This window comes from Notothenia rossii (assembly GCF_949606895.1).
Source record: "Notothenia rossii genome assembly, chromosome: 3".
Lineage (NCBI taxonomy): Eukaryota > Metazoa > Chordata > Actinopteri > Perciformes > Nototheniidae > Notothenia > Notothenia rossii.
The window spans coordinates 81227444-81245722 of NC_136901.1; the positions used below are offsets into that span (position 1 = coordinate 81227444).

Here is an 18279-nt window from a genome sequence, read left to right on the forward strand (position 1 = left end):
TAGTAAAAACTCCATAAATTAGAAAAAGCGTACAAATATGTATACCGATTAAATAATGTTCTGTTTCTTTTATTCATTTTTGGCAATAGCTAATTCAATATCCCAGCCTCCATAACCCATCTTTGTTATATGATATATAATGTAGTCATTTTCTTTGCACACTGCCAGCATTCATTTTTTTTGTTTGCGTTCTGTTCAGTATCCTTACTTCTAATCTACATTCATATTATTGTGACTGTTAATCAGTACTACTAAACAGTGTATTCAGTATAAAGAGATGACATTACACAGAGAAAACATTATTGTCTTATCTTTCCTCAGTCTGTAATTACATTTTATTCAATTTAATTAGATTTTGTATTGTACTTTAGATATTGTAAATGCATTAGTTTGTGGGATGTAAATGAAGTACATTCTGAAACACTGCAATTGTTCTTTTATCTTTCACTTCATTCATTTACACTCTATGACTATGCATGTTGGTCGGATTGCCTTAAAACATAATTTAGCTTTGATTTGAAACTGATTTATTTCAGTTTCAGAAGTGAATATACTGTATAACCTGACCCTTCTCTACATGCTTCAACAACAATGTTTTTGTGAAACCTAAATTCCTCCAGTAGAAAACTCCCATAACGACTCCTGTCTCAGACGTTGAGCAGAAGGTTGTTCTCCCTAAACCACCCACCAAAGCTCTCACTACCGTCTCCTTCCTCTTCTCACAGATGTATCCCACATGAGAGTAGTGAGACAGTCCTGGATGAAGAATATCCAACGGCTGGATCGCAAATTAGAGGAGTTTCTGTCACCAGAAAAGGTGACAGCACAGATCCCGGAGTTGTCCCTGGGTAAGCCTTACACCGCTCAAAAGTTAGAGAGGAAGTCCTTTATGTTCACACCGTTCTCTGTTCTGATTCACTGCTCAGATCGGGGTTAGGTTGATGTTGTTGTTGTTGTTAGGCTGAAAACATTATTCTCCATGTGGAAATTATCTGATATCATTATTGAATAACTAAGGTTGAGTTAGGTTATGTTTTTAATTCTGTTTTCTTATTGTTTGTCAGAAAACATCAGGTAAAAACTGCTTTACAATCAAACTTGGTGGAAGGGTGGAACATGGGCAAAATATAACTATATTTAATGTTGCATCAGATCCAAGTTACTGGTCGGATACACACATTTTAATTCACTTCTGTTAACATTGGGCGATAGGGCGAGGCATTGATGGAGGTCTGTGGTCTCAAAGTGCCTTTTTGTTTTGTTTCAGGTAAACAGTTTCAGATAAACACAACATATTTTAGTCATTGTGCGCTTTCAAATTGTTGTGGTCTCTTAGCTCTCTGGTCCTATAACTTTGTTTATTTGATGAGGACTTGCTATAGTGACAGTAGTTATTGTCTATTGCGAGCTTAGCAGAAAAAAGTACTGTTTATCTGTTTTGAGTACACTGTAATACAGAGTACGCACTCTACATCAGAAATACTGTTAACACTTTCATTGATAATAATAAGGTTTCAAATTGACAAACTCTTTTGTTTTCCTACCAATAGCCTGGAAACACAAACAAAGGAAGAATTGGCAATGTTTCATTCAGTTTCTTAAAATGTGTTTTGTTACAATAGTGTACGGTTAGAAAATGCTGGCATGTTGTCTTCTCTGTGTGTGTCTTGTGAATACTTATAGTCTATGAATCTGTTACTTTTGCTGTTGCATTGGTGATTTGGTCCGGAAAAAAAGCTTGATAACTTTTCTTAAAATTATTAAATCAAAACTGGTGTCATGAAATACAGTATATATTGAAATCATATCTTGGAACAAATGTAGTCAAACTCATTAAGAAACTCAAATAAAAGATGCATTGTCAGTTTCACGGTTGTTTATAAAGCCACATCTGAATTGTGTAAATCACGCAAAGGTTATATTATTGAAAGTGACTTGTCAGACTATGGTTGTGTTAGATGGAGACAAGATAGTGGATTGTGGACTTTGTACTGAACTTGTACGGGAATGTTCCAGTATTATACAAGCCAGACTCAATGTGATTGAACTTTTTCATTTTCCACTCTTATTCTTTATTAAAAACAATAGTGAGTCGCAGGGGAGATGAAAAAAAAAACAGATCCGTTTTCACCTGCAGCGTTAATGTAGCCCAGGAAATGAGGTTGTTGAATTATACCTGTTAAGAAAGAAGCTTCGCTCTTTTGACCCTGACCCGCACCTCACCGCTATTAAGGGAAGGAGTTTATCCTTATAATTACAATACAATTAATATAATTGCCATTTCATACAGTGTGAAATAGAAATGTTCTTATACTGGAAGTGAACTGACATAACCTTACTAACTGCACATACAGTATAAGTAATGTCATTAAAAAGTGCAGGATGAGTAGCATAACCTGTATTCATAAGACTGTTCCGGCATCATTGTGTACTGAGAATCTTTCTTCTGATTTGTTTTGACCTAGCTGTATTTGTGCTATAGGTACACAATCTGTCATTTCATTTGGTCTTTAGGAGAAAACCTGAGCAAATAGTTAAGTCGTTACGGCTGAGCAACTTCTGACTGTTGGCTAATCTATTTGCAGGAATCAGTTTAAACATTACGAAGCAACAGCTGATTGCATCGTCTTGATTACATTTTTTGTTTTTAGATACTTTAATTTAGATGCATATAACACTTTTGAAAGAATCACAGAACTACATATCGACCTCATTATTATTTTCATGATTCATTTGTGCTGCAGATATTTTCTAGTTTCCTCTTCTAGTTTTGCCTATTACAGTTCAAAAAAAAATTGTGAAAAATCCCAATCAGAATTTAGTTGTCATATTTAAATTGACTGTCTTTATCTGGGCAATGGTCCAAAACCAGAAGATCATCATATTGCTTTAATGAATGACCAAATACACCAGCACAAATTCACTTTTTTAAAGAGCTGCAACAAGGATTTTATTTTTCTTAAAAAGTTGGTAGGAATGTAGCCGTGGACAATTAATGCTGATTACAATCTTGAGAGACAAAAAACATTGAAATGCACTTGAATTGATTTTTCTATCAAACACGACGAACATCTGTGGGGCAGAAGATCTACTCTGTGCTCTGCATACACATCCACCCACATGTAGAGCACTGCCTTACTGTGCAGACATTGCGTGTAGTGGAAGGAAGCCTCTATTACAAATGGTTCTATTAAGTGCCCTCAATGGAGGATTTTTAAGTAGCCTTGTGGTAATGATGGCTCCCACCTTCTCTCTCTGCTCTCTCTTACTCTCTCGCGCTTCTCCTAAGCTCAAACCGACCCTGAGAGCACTGAAACACACTTGTCTCCTCATTTCTTTTCAACGACAGAGAAAAGAAGATGACTCCTCTCTCTTATGCCACCCCTTATGAATATCTTAGGAGCTTTTAAAAGGGGGCTTCAGGATTTTGCAAGGCCGTTTGGTATTCAGCCAGGCCGGCTCGTGGTGGGGATGAATGCAGATCAGTGCTTTTTACTTGAGAATGTTTGAAACATCCAAAAATCCCTCGTAGAAAAGCGATTATGGATTCCGAGAGAATCTTGGGCGCTGTTTGAATAGGCCCAAGCTGGAGGCTGATTCCACTGCTAAGAAGAACAGAGGAGATCAGCCTTCATTGTCAAGCCTGACAAGATTAAGCCGACCAAAAAAGCTGATCAAACCAGGCACGATTCTGCGTGGCGAGAAGCTGTGGCATAGGTGGCTTTTCTGAGGTGTAAATAGAGCTCTGACATTGACAGGGTCACTTCATCTCACCCTGCAGGGCCAGACAGAGGCCGCACCCCCCCTTGCAGCACCGCAACCACCTTGTGAGGAGACACGGTGACCATGAAATCCTTATCTCCCTCACTTCAGCACTATAGGCTGCTACGGTGAAGGAAGTGGCAGTTGGGTTTTATCTGTCTGCAAAGGAAATAATCAAATACTAGTTGCGTTTCCTTTTCTGTCAAATTATAATTATCTTTAACCTCATTATTCTGGTACGTCTATACGTGTGGATATTGCAGACATTTCCCTCACCTCAACTCCAGAGCTTTTTTTTCTCCTCTCTGTTAATAATGGTCCACCCCAGTAATGAATGAGGTTATTAAAGGAACAGCTGTACAGAATGGTACGAACATAAATTGGGATTTCTGCCCATTTAATAGCATAACAGATAAATACATCTAATTTGAAATGTCAACCATCTTCAGTTATTCTGTTTTCGTATGTGTGGTCGCTTATGAGCAGCCATGCTAGTTGATTATAACATTAGAAGAGTTGCCTGCTCAGCAGTCAAAAGTATTACGGCCTCCACTACTGTAACAGCCATGTGTCTTCCCCTCGACATTTTCATCTCCTATGCAAATACAGACCCAATGGAGCCGGTAATCATTCATCAGGAAACTGTCTCCAAATGGTAACTGCTTATGTCCTGTTCATTCATTATTCATCACCATGGACGGGTCAGGCAGCAAGAGGCTCCACTAGTACCACATACAGTCAGCCTCTTTCCACTGTTTATCTCTCACTATGAGTGTGGAAATTAGAGAGGAAGTCCAATATTCTCTTACTTAGCTCTCCCCTCAGAAGTGAGAGCCTGGTTTGCTTCCCCGCCCTATGTATTGATAAAACACCTCGCCCGCTGCTGATACTCCTGTTCATTACTGTGCTTAATGAGAAACTTCTGCATACACTGCGCCGAACACATAGCGAGGGCACATTTCACAAATAAGAGGGAAATGTGTTTAGGAGGAGCTGGAAGCAGAGTTTCATCACAAATGTGACAGGAAATATGACATGTGAGAAACACCCTCATAAACAGTCCAATAAACAAACACCTTAGTGGAAACTCGTATCTATAGTCTCTCTCCTGCTATTGTGTGCGGTGCTTGATTCAAATTACACAAAGGCAGCGAAAACATCAAACCCAACATGTTAACCTAGCAAAGGGAGAAAAACGAGCTTTCTTGGATGCTGCTGCGCCGTGCTTCTGTGTCTTTCTGGTGTCTCGTCTTGATCCCTGCAGGAATTCTCTGTCTGTGTATTAATAACCACTTCAAAGAGAATATGCTCCTCTGAATGTGTTGTGCATGCATTTAGAGGTCTATCTTCCTCTGTTATGATCCCCCTAAGCCGACTACATGTAAACACACCAAAGGCAAATGCATGCATGCCGACCTGCTTGCTGTAGTCTTCCACCGTGTGAGTGAACTGTCTGGGGTTTTTAGTTTGATTTTCTAGCAAGAGCCCATACTTGTGATGGATGATTTCCATGCGTGATATTCATCAAGGCTGTTGAGAGGGTTACTTATCAATATTTAAATAAACGGTAGGAACTATTTGTATAATGCGATGGAACTATTGGCTGGCAACATTTGAATTTACTTTGCTAATGGAACACATCCAGAAATATGAAATGCTTCCTGTCTCAAGGTTGGCTGATAAGCTACATTTAATGCAGTTGACTTTTGCCCTATGGCGACAACGTCAGCGGGGGATGCCACAAGTTTTAGTTTGTAGCTGTGAGGGTTTTGTGAAGTTTATAGAAAAGGGCCAGGGTACATCCCCTCTAGTCTGTCATCATACTTAAGTGGAGCATTGTCTAGCCCCTGCAGCTCCCCCAGATAAAACTGCCAGTGGTGCAATTTCCCCAAGACCCCTCAGGGCCCATAATTCTCTTTGTAGGTTGTCTGACAATTTGCTAAGCAGTTGAGTCAGGGACACGCCAAGACTGAGAAGTCTCGTAGAGCTCTCACTGAACAAGAGGTTCTGCAGACAATTCTGCTAGGCTATGCCAATCATTTAACTCTCAAATTTCATATAAGTGTGAAAAGGGAAATATCAAATCATCATTCATTACTAAGAGAAGAACAAACACACAGGAAGTTAATGAATTCAAATAACACAAAATGGCCGTTCCTTCAGGGAGCAAATAACGATCCACATAAGAAAAGAAAATCCAACAGATGTTAGGGTTAGGGTTAGTATGAGTCACGTCAGTATGAGCACGAGGAGCCAGAAGGCAAAAGGTGGAAATGATTTTGAGCAGTACTCTCATCTAGCCCTGGTGCTTTCTGGGCAACCCACATTTAGCACCTCACAAGCGTTAATCACGTTGCCAAGTGTAAAATTGCATGGAAGGAGGGCGTAGGCTTTAAGCTAGAGTGACATACATTCAGCACGCATGAGACGCTCCGACTGATGTACTTCTGTACGTGAAGGGAGCCAAGTCCTCTAATGATGCTCAATGTTCCCATCCACTTGTCATGTTGCAGACATGATTATGAGGGAAGTTGGTTTTTTTCGGGGTGTTTTTTATCAAGCCATCTGTAATGCTGCAAAACTATCACTATGCTATTCACAAGCACACACTGAAAAGTTCAATTTATGCAAAAATCTGTTGTGCTGCCTGTAAAGAACTTTATATCGTGTGTGTGTGTGTGTGTGTGTGTGTGTGTGTGTGTGTGTGTGTGTGTGTGTGTGTGTGTGTGTGTGTGTGTGTGTGTGTGTGTGTGTGTGTGTGTGTGTGTGTGTGTGTGTGTGTGTGTGGGGGGGTGTGTGTGTGTGTGTGTGTGTGTGTGTGTGTGTGTGTGTGTGTGTAAGAGCAAGGGGAAGAGAAGGACAGCAACAGACAGTCATAAAATCTTTCTTTTTTTTATATTTTGGTACAATTACCCATGGATGCATAATCGTATTTCCAATCTTTATCACATTTTTCCCCTCACAATAAACCATTCACAATCAACCTGTAATTGATTGTAAGAATGAAATTGCCAGTTACAATCTGGGATGGAATTGACGAAGGAACGCCAGGAGGGAACTAAATAACAGATGAGAGGACAGGATGAAAGACACTGCTTTAATTTACCACAACTGATTTGATAATAAAACTCCAGCCCATTTCACAGTATAGCCAATTATGTCTTCAGTGTGTTCAGCCAACACTGCTTGAGTTTAATTCCTCACATGTGTGTTGTCTGTCACTTATCGAACATAGTCAATTGTGCATATATTACACTAAATAAGTCTGCAAACTGTAAATGAATACCTTGCATTACAATAACGTGTCAAAACAGTTAAATGCCCTTTCCAATTGAAAACTTTTATTTCACAGTGAGATCTCTTGCATTGCACAACCCTCAAAGGGACTGCAAGGTCACATGAAGTATGAGTCAATTCTTCATGTGAAGGAAGTAATTAATTAGGATGTCAAATTTAGAGAGCATCCTTGCCTTCATTTTTCTTCTTAATTGGGGAATAATTTGGAATTTAGAAAGGCGGCAGATCCCATGTAATGAAGATTGACACCTGTTATCTTTCCCCGTCCCCACCACCCACAGCAAACTAGGATTTATTAAAGCCCCCTGCCCTTCTGTAAGGTTACATCCACGCGCCTCCTCTGAGCTCGGCGTGCAGTTACGAGGGTCACGTCCCGATAGACAGCCACGATTGGTGGGCTGCTGGGCGCCACCCTTCAGGGCAGACCTGGATGACAGAACAAGACTGCTCTCTCGGGCTTGACTGCTCATATCCCAGCTGTCTCTCGCAGAGTGATGACTTCATTCTGACTGCGCCGATCCCTCCTTGAAGGCTCCTCAATGGGATTGCACCCCCCGAAACTAATATCAGTGTTAACATATGTTGAAAGGTCAAATACGTGTGTTTTCACCTTTCACACCGCACCCTTGTGGTACGATCAGCCCGCCCAGAAATTAAAGTTGCGTCTTGGATGTGGAAGGAAGATTAATTGCCCTCTACAGTCTGGTTGTACTTAATCTCACATCCTCGAAGTGTGGCTATGTGGGATTAGGTTGCTCTAAGCCACTAAGCGCTTGGTGAACACACAGACAGGGACATGTCTTATTGCATGCACACATATGTAGAACACACAGCTATGTGGATGGTTACCCAGACATACATAGGTTCCACCTGAACAAACGCACATGTAAACAAATGCTACACACAGGCACACACAGCTGCTGAACTAAATGTCAATCTTCTATCCAGATTAATTCAGCGGAGACGCAGAGCGCTGCTGTGTTGTCACAGGACAGAGAGTCTTAATCAAACCTGAGCTCTGTCAGTCTGCTGCTCACCTTTTTTGTTCCCACTAAACCAAATTAAATGAGAGAGGGTGGGAGGTGTGCGGAGAGCATGGCGGAGAGTCACTGGTGTGGAACAACCTCATTGACTCCATGGGAAGCAAGACTAAATAATCATTGTTTGTGTGTTGCAGATTGGGCAGCTTGAAAGGGTTAGGCATGAGTGGATTAAAAACGCCGGCACACATCCGTTTCCATACTCTAATCCTCTTAGTGCCCACTCCTAATACGTTTTTCTATCTTTCCTATCTCTCACTGAGGTGAAATATCAGATTAGTTGCCAGGCTTTGACTATATCTTATTACAACCTTATCTAGCACTGAGGGGTTGTGAGCTTCCAGTGAGGTGGGGGGCAGCCACTTCGCTGGGCACTGGCCTCACTGCCTTTTCTTTAAAAAATGCAGCATTAAGGCTTTACTGTTGCTTTGATCAGTGAGATTAGCCTCTAACAGAGATGATTGGTCCATCATCCTCCGATTTATTATGTGTCTGCATTCTCTTGTTTACAATGTAACATCTGAAATCTCTTCCTATCACTAGCGATGTGGCAGTTTGACATGAATCAGGAATATGATACAGCTGTTGTTTGTAATGAGGAAGGTCAAAATGAATCCAAGGCTTCTTCTTTATATCTGGAGCCCTCTGTGAGATACACAATGTCCCCTGAGGACCCATCATTTACAGCCATGATGTCTATTGACTGACATGTATAAACCCAATTGTTGCCCCTCGCGTACGCACACACACATACAACCGATGTAATAGGACACAACTGCAGTAGTGTAAATAGTGTAAACACATAGTCTGTCAACCTAAGAGCTGAATTCAATTTATACAGTGCCCCCAGCTGAATTAGATCTCGTACTGCTAAAATCGATCATTTTCTTGCTAAAGTTAATGACACATATGCGACCACGGGAGTCAAATCAATGGGTGTGTTCTCATGGAAGCATCTCTACTGCCTTATAACATCAGAGAATGTTCCATGTTTCCAACTACCCCCTACAGACGAGCCACGGCGTTGCAATAAGCTTTTGGAGTAATACGACTCACCATTAAAACCGAAGGTTATTAAGTGGTTCTGTAACAAAACAAGTCACCTGTACAGATAACCTTTATTTAAAAACTGCAAAATAAATACTTCTTATGATTTTTCTGTCTGTACACGCAGCATCCTAGATCTTAGCACTTTGATTATGGGTCAGTAGACACGACCTTCAGCCTCCCTGTAGCAAGTAACCTCATCATGACCTTCACAGTTGCTCATTCAGATGCTAAGTGAAGCTTTATTTGTATGTATAGCGAATGGGAGCATCCTGTTATTACGGCATAGGAGCTTTTCCATGTCACTAAAAATGCTTACTTAAGTAGCTATCCCTGCAGTCAGATTGCAGAAGCAGCATGAATTAGCAATTGTAATTTTTACTTAATTCATGTTTATTTGTATAAGGACAATAATCTAGCATAAACCAATGCCAAACACCACTGCATGTATACCCTAAGCTAATTTTGCATTGGCTGACCATAGAAAAAAACTGGGATTCCAATATGACAGTTTTTAATTCTCAGTCTTGTCAGTACAATGTGACGTGAATGCAGCAGACAGAATGTGCTTGAAAAGTCAATAGGTTGTAGCGGTAAGTGGCGGTTACTGATGGTGCAGGATGCTTTTATTGTTTCATTAATGTTGTCCTGCTTCCTTGTTGTGGTTCTGCTGCCTCGTTTTCTATTTTTAGTTCTTTATTGTTCCTATTTATAGAATTGATGTGGCAAATTCACATTTATTTGGTCATGACTCTGTTCCTTTTTCATTATATGTATTTGCACTGTTTAACAAACAAACAATTTGATGCATCCATACCCATACCAGTCATCTAACAAAACACTGTGAGCCACCCATTCACACTGATATAATGCCAAACAATACGACTTTGACTTGTTCTGTCTGCCTGCAGTGCTCATATACTGTGCCTGCAATGCAGTGCACTTTCATATCAGCATAGAGAAGGCACCAGCTAATCCACAGGGTTATGATAGTGAGATTCCTTTTTTATCCACCTTAAGATGATCCTGCTTTTGCAGTCCTGTGCACCCCAGATATCAGTCAAGAGCGGAGGAGAGAAAAAGTACACAAGTATGCGTCAATTGTACATCCTGAGGTCTGCAAAGGGCCATGATGGCTCGCCCACAAACTGTTTGGAGTTGTTCCACCTTTGTGATCAGTGAGGGACACAGCAGAGGAGCGCCCAGGTTGCAGCACTGACAACAGTATAAACACATATTGATGGGAAAGTTTAGCAGTGTAGGTGCAGTAGAGGCTGGAAGAAGCTGTTATTAGCCTCTCCATTGTGTGTCTTCACTTAATAAGGTAGGCAGTGGTAAGACAAATGGTCTGTGTGTTTGTGTGAGAGTTGCAGATTGCATAATTTAAAGACACCCTGCAGAGTTTTCGACCATTACTAATGCCATGGACCATTTTATTTTACAAATGGGTCCCAATGTCGTATGTATTGTACACAAATTGCGTCTAACTCCTATGCTATACACTGACTGACAGTTGTCTGCAGTAATGTGCGAAGCTGTGCATCACGGAGAGGAGGAAAAGTCTATTTATCAAGTAATGATATAAACTCTGCATGATTCAAAAAGTCAGCATGTGTTTCGTGAGGAAGAAAATGCAGTCAACATGTTGTTTGGGCATCAACGATACACACAATTAGTTTTGACAAGTGACACTGAATGTTTCCAGAGCCCCTTTAATATAGTTCTACGTTTTATAGTTTTAGTAACATTTTAGTTAGTTGATTATCTTATATTCAGTCAACATTAACACATTTCTCTCTGTGTTCTGTTATTTACATTACATCTGCAAATAACTCATTGTAACAGACAGTAACACAACGTCTATTGAAAGAAACGTAAACATTAGTTTGATGTTAGAGTCCATTTGTGCTTCAGGAAAGATGATGGGAACATCAGTACCTCTCACCCCCCATGACATTTATGAACAGTCTCCTTTTCAGCAGGCCAACAGATTTAATCTGACCTTACCATATGTTGAACCTTCAGTATGTGCTAATACATGTCCTTTATCAGCAACATTCTCCAATGGGCAATTCATGGAGGATAGACAAAAAGGGAGGCACTCAAATTACTACAGGTTGATGTTGTTTTAGTTGTTTTTTTGTTTTTCCAATTGAGACATGTTTGCTGAGTTACATTGTATGTACTCAAAGTGTGCATGCTTTGAATTCCTGTATCCCTTCAAAGAGTGAATACCTTGTCAATTATTGTTGATGTTTTTTCATCTCAAGGTGATATTTTCAAATGCTCTCAGTCATTGTGTTAATTGTGATGTCTCGTCTTAAGGCAGCAATTTCCCTCCAATCCCCAAATTGTATTTCATTGAAATAAACAGTTACTTATTATCTATTTATAATATTGACATATTTTTGTACACCTTTTTATCTTATTTTTCATAGTTAGAGTGGCTGGTTTGTTTGCTCTTTGTCTTGTACTCAGTGCATTGTAGATGCATATATTTAATAAATCTGTATATTCCAAGAACCTGTATCATCAGATAACATTACAGAGAAAGCACATTACTTATTAATGGCAATGCAACAGGTCATGTAGCTAAAATAACTTCTGAAGAAAATGTATTTTTGTATGACAGAGGATACTGTTTTGCACATCAGGAATAGCTAGAGTCAGCAAATGGATGCAAGTATTTGAATAGGACTTTGCTTTAAAACAATTGTTGGATTATTTATCCATTCTTCAGTATTTTTGCATTGTTGAGTTTTATTAGTTGAATTGAATCCATTTTGTGGTTTCGGTTTTTGTTTATTAAATGATTCTGGTTCTCGTCTTGTTGATGATTGTTAACAAATACATTTAGCTCGAGTTTGCACATTCCCACTGCTTTAATCAATGGGTTTTAATCCTTAACAGTCTTTTCCTATGTTATATATATAAACCAACCACTATAGTGAGAAAATAAAAGAGAACGCATCAAAGAGCTTTATACAATATGAAATATCACATCTCTGAAATGTAGATTTGCACAGTCTGTGCACAGGTCTGAGTGAGTTTTACCTCCTGTGCTGCCATTCACAGTTCACTTCCACGGTGCATTGATCCCAAACTACATCTTGGAAAATAGCCAGAGCCCAGGGAGCAAGTAGAAAACAGTTGAGTAGCGTTTCTAGAAACTGCTGACATCATCTGCATCTCTCTCTCATAAATTGAAATACATGGTTGGTTAAAACACACGAATGAGAAGGAACAACTCAGGTGGAATATGCATGGGGAGGATTTACAACCGAATCATGGAGTGGTTTCCAGGGAGGCAGAGCACCTGACTGTGGACATCTCTCTTGCTATCTCTACTGTTCTCTCTGTCTCTGGCTGCTGCGGGGGGATAGCTAAGGGGAAATTACCCATGAATGAAACAACTGTTGACACAAAGAGAATTATTTTTTTGCCCTTGCTCCACTGTACGGGCAGTGGATTATGAAATCCTGTGATCCATCCTCAGTCCTCAGGCCTCGGTAAACATTAGATGACACATGGGGGAAAGGAATTCCCATAGCCTCAGGGCCAAATTGCCTCTTGCCAAAATAAGCAGCAGGACCCCACTACATAGTAAGAGAGATAATAAAGCCAGGTGGTGCCAGAAAGAGCAATTATCTTAGATGTTCAGGTATTAAGGACCTTAGCATGCCTGGAGGTTGTATGGAATAATAGAGGAACATGTGGCTGAAATAGAAATGGAAAGAGATATTGAATGTGAAGTTGATATGAATATATGTAACCTTGAGACTGGTCTGAATGACTTTGTACTTATAACAAAGACACCAGCTGCAACGTTTAGTTGACTGATCAATTAGCTGATCGCTAGAAACATTTTTAAAAACAGTTATCGATGAAAAAGTATTAAATACTTGGATGGAAAAATAATCTGCTTATTTATCAATATTTTAAATAACTGTTAGTTGCAGCCGTTATCATGGGATGGTTGAAACCAAAATATTTAAGAAGCATGTTACAGACAAGCTGTTAACAGCCCAACATTAGATTATTCCATAAAACCACAAACTATAAATCCAGAACAGCACATTTTCACTATACATATACTGTAGGAATTGTACTATGCCACACTGATGGACCGAGACACTGTAAATCCTCAGGTCTCACATTGTTCACACATTACTACCCTGTTGAACAAAGGGCAGTACATCTAAAAAAAACACTTCAGCACATAACTGACAACTGTAGCCCGGTGCACAGCACAGTTTGACTAGAAATGAATATAAAGGAAGTTATGCATTATGAATACATTGGAACATTCATAAGTTATTGAAAGATTATTTGATTTCTTTAATTTAACATGCATTCTTCTGACCTGTAGGAGGTGCAGTTTGGTGTCATTTCTCCCCCTTTGCACCCAAGTAAGATGTCAATGTGCTTCATTGTTTCAGGTAAGATTTAATTGGTACAGCTTCATATTTTATTTTTAAATAATTTATTTGGACTGCGCTGTGTTTTAAAAACTGAAGCATACCTGCATACTGTCAGCTAATTCCAAGCCATATATTTGTATACATGGTTAAACTACAATAGTTTAAACTTACTGTACCTTTAAGGACTTCATGGTTACTGCAGTGGAGCTTCAACATGTGTCAGTTTGTCACCATTTGCAATGCCCAGAGGAAGTGGAGAAAGCTTCAGAAGGCAAAGCAGACTCATCTCTCAGGCCTGGGCTTGGTTCCATTGGGCTTGAGTAAAGATTTCCAACTGTAATGTGTATATTTAAAAATGCTGAGGACCTCCAACTCTTCACGGATCCTAAATCAGTGTGTGATGTTAAAATACAATCTGCTTATCCCAGACCACTCCATACCGCATGCACAATTAGTGTATACTTAACAGCATGATATGCATTTCATGTGCCATTTCCTTAATCCCACATTGCACAGAGGGATATGAGTCTCCCAAGGAAATCAATCCTCCTGTAACCCTGCGTTTTTTTCTCACTCGGATTTCAGCAAAGGGAACTGCCACCTTCCTGTAGCACCTTACAACACCTTTAACGCCAAAGGCTTTGAAGACAGCTAATTTCCATACTAATTTCGTTCTTTTTCTCCCTCCCCTCACCGTAGTTCCAGACCAGGCACGAGGCAAGAAGACATGTGTCGCTTGATCTAATGGCAGAGGACTAATTGCATTCTGGGATACATGCCTGGAATTCACAATGTTCAACAAAAACCATGTTGTGCAGGCAGTCCACATACAACATCGGGACAATTAATAACCCTCCTTCAGGGGAGAACATTTGGATTGTCCAGCCTCCCTGAAGACTGCACTGCTGCCTTTATTGATATCTGTGGCCAGATAGGGACAGGCCTGCCATCCCTAGGCAGCTTGACTCCACTCGGGCTCCACTGTGACTGGACTGTTATGAGGCCAACTTATCCAGGCTGCTTCAATCATAGGAGCACAAACAAGCCCCTAACCACACTGAATGCTAAGCCAGATCAGTCTCGGGGGTAGTTTGTCAGGTTTTGCAGGGATAACATAGCATGAGATTATTTTTTTTCTCTCTCGCGCTCACTCTCGCCGTCTCTCTCTCTCTATTTTGATCTCTGTGTCTGTTATTTTGAATTCACATCTCTCTGAGGAGGAGAATGCCTTTTCGACACATGCTGACACGCACACACACTTGCATCCATACATAGTGGCATAGACACAAATACGCCGGTGCTTACACCCACACACACTCTCACCTCCTATCTCCTCTCGACACAAGCAGCCAAAGCATTCAGGCTCTCCATTTATTTGGTTCAGATGTGGTTCAGCGGGAAAATTAAGATGAGGTGTTGACAAGCTAATGCTGAAATAACAAGACCTACTAATTTGTGGCGAGCCTTATGGAGCCTGTGCCATCAAATGCTGCTGGAGCCCAGTATTAAGGTGATGAAGTGTAACATTTTAAACTGGCAGAATCATAGGGCAAAGCTCTCATTACCATGAGGACACCGGTGGCACATTATGAAAAGCAATAAACATGCCCCCCTCCCTCGCCTCTGCGCCTCATGCTACTGCATCTATCACGCTGGCAACATATGGGTGCCCGCAGGAGTGGCTGTTCTTAGCCGCCTGGGGTTTGCTAAGAACTCTGTCATGGTCAGTGTAAAAGGTAATGTTGTTTTATTAACAAAATCAAATTCTTCACCAGCAGGAAGTCAATGTTTGTTAGTGTATAACCTTTAGTAGTGTCACTGAGGCTTCTGTCTTAGGTTAAAACATGCAAAACGGTTTTGCTAGGCTTGTTTCGGAGATATAAAGAGGCAGTGGCAGGCAGAGTGAATGTGTTCTGTTTGTTTGGAGGGAGGTTATCCTCTGTGAATATAACCTCGTTCTCTCATTTTACAGCACACAGCCCGGTCAGGCTAGTCAGGATTTAGAGTATTACCATGGCTAAATCAGCCACAGCCGCTCAAAAAAAATGGTATATTAGATTAGACAGACAGATTAGAGAGGGAATAAAAACCCCAACAATATGTTATCCTCTTCTTGGATCTGCAGAATATGATGAGGGTCAAAGATCAACACACACATTTACTTAAAACTGAAATATGTCACCATCTTTCAAATGTCGCTAAGCATGGCCAAGCATGCACCAATCTGAAAGCTAGTGACCATGATGTCGCCGTTCACTGCTTCACTCTGAGGGGGTGAAGAGGCACACAGCCGCACTAATTTGTCTTGATGAGAAAACAGCTGTAAACAGCCCCAAGGGGGGCTCCAAGATAAGCACCGTGTTGAGGCGATGGTATCAGGTGGCAACAATGTCCCACCCAGGCACCATACTACATTTTCAGGTGTTCCATACACCCTGTTGTGCCTATTAATCAGAGCTGACATTGAATAAACACAGCAGCACAAAGCTAATTGACCGTACGCCAGGTGAACAGAAACTGTCCATTGTCTTTTCATAGCCTTATGTTTGTGTTGCTTTTTCAGATTTTCTTATATTTATTCTTTGTTTGTTTTTTTAAACAGAAGCAGGCCTCCAAACAAAGACAACTGATTTTGCACAGCAGGTTAATAAGATCGAAATTAAATCTCCGGCAGGGTGTTGTCCTCGTGATTGCACCTATTGTGTTTCATGCTATGGAAACAGGGAAGAAATGTGAAATATCATGATTTAAACAGTCAAGCATTCAAAAACATGCAGCTCAAAAATCTGTAATCAATACAGCAGACTCGGTCCAAAATGCCCAGACTCAAACAATATTTGTTAATGGCTTGGGTAGCCTCAAGCATTCATAGTCTGTGTAAAATGTTTGATTTCCCAATTCAAGTACGTCTAAAAGAATGTTTTTTAGCGGTCAATTCCTTTCAGGCAAAAATGAAATGTGTTAAAAGGAGCACTTTGTTGATTTGGGAGAAATACAATTGTTAATGGCAAATACCAAGAATTATTTGAAGCTGGAATGCAAGTCCTCTTCTTAAAATGTAGCCGCTGCAGGCAGGGGACAGATGATGAGTGAACCAAAAAATGTCTAAGTATGTCCTGCACAGTGTAGAGTTTCTTATGATTGTGTGATTGTCACATTTATCGTTGTCTCTTTTGTATTTTGTAGACTGTTTTAAAAAGGAATGCATGTCTACCTTTTTTATACAAAATAAATCAGAATGAGAAAAGATGGAATAACTGTCTAAAGTTGTCCTTTGATCAAATTCCATTATACAGTAGTTGTATTTCGAATAAACTGCGATATTGACATTTTAATTGTATAAACCTGTACATCCATTTTAAAGAGTACTTTAAAAAGAGCCATTTAGAGTTTAAATTGCTATTTATCATGCGGACATTCAAAGAGAAGATTTCTCCACATGAGAGGACTGTACATAAAACCTGTTACAGTAATTGCCATCTAACAGCATACATATCTAAACATAGCATACATATCTAAACCAAATACAACAAGCTTCTCTTAAACATGTTTCATTTCAGAAGCAAATGGGTCATCGGGTTACTAATTATTAATTGTTCAACACCAAACTGAATATTAAATCAATGCCGCTCTTGATGATCAGGAGTTCCACCAACCATTCAACTTCAAACATCCCCATTCAACACTTCCTTCATTTGCATCTGTATGCATCAAGGTCTGCATCCACTCTGATGGGAGACCATCTGCAACCTTTCCCTGAACATGTCAGGCAGAGCAAGGCGAGAGCATGCTGCTATTCCAGTAAGGCTTTTCATGAAATATATTGGCATTTCCAAAAGAAGCCCTCAAACATCTGTGCCCAACAAGCGCAGCATCAGCAGGCATGAGAAAAGTTTACAATAAGTTGAATTTGTTCTTACACTCAAATAGATAAAAAGTGCACAGAAAGGGCTCACATACTCCTACTTTAGTTTCACTGACTGATTCATACAGAAGTGACAGGAAGGAAAATAAATAGTATTGTGTGGTATTAACGCGGATTGAAACACAAAGCGGAGCTGTACCCACGGTGCACTCTCCTCCTCAACTCAACCACGATGGGAGTCCCAGGCCAGTGCTTTGGGAAAATTAGGATTAAGACAGGATTAAAATAAAAGTAGCACAACAACAACAAACACCATGGCAACAAATAGTCGGTGAAGAGAAGAAAAAAAGCACATTTTGCTGTTGAATTGTACTTGAAGCCAGGTTGGTGAGCCCAAGGGACTCTCAGATGGATGGGGAGAGTTGATACTAATTGATGAATCATGGACAGCCACAGTGTGGAATGGAGTGGAGGGCGTAACGTCATTGACGAGAGACCCATAGATTAAGCCTGTCAGTTCCCCTTCCTTTTTATGCCTCTGGCAAAGGGTGCTCAGGAGAAATCAATTTTTTGAGAAGCTGTATGGATGAGGACCATAATAATAACGTCATTTTCAGCTCCAGACAGAATAAGCGTGTCCATCTTGCTTTTTCAGAATCAATGTGCCGCTGTCCGTCTTTGCTGTCTTGTGCTAGCTCCTGAAAGTCCATGTTTGAGCATGGGCCGAGTTCCAGTGGCGGGCAGGACATAGGGGTGATAATGCCAGCATCTGTCAGAGGAGCTTAGATATTCCTTTCCAAGCAAGCAGCAGGGACAGACTACAGACGTGTGCCATTCCTTGGCAGCA

The 18279-nt window shown here is 40.3% G+C and overlaps 1 long non-coding RNA gene across 2 annotated transcripts in view; it reads left to right on the forward strand.

The window, feature by feature from the left end:
- Window positions 1-16896, forward strand: part of LOC307032509 — a 33509-nt gene extending 16613 nt beyond the window's left edge. The window contains exons 2-4 of one of the 2 annotated variants that reach the window (XR_013806284.1): window positions 726-848; window positions 13516-13585; window positions 14267-16896. This is a non-coding gene — a long non-coding RNA (uncharacterized lncRNA). The remainder of the gene's footprint in view (window positions 1-725; window positions 849-13515; window positions 13586-14266) is intronic. The other variant, XR_013806285.1, reaches the window with a different exon arrangement.
- The last annotated feature ends 1383 nt before the right edge of the window (window positions 16897-18279 follow it).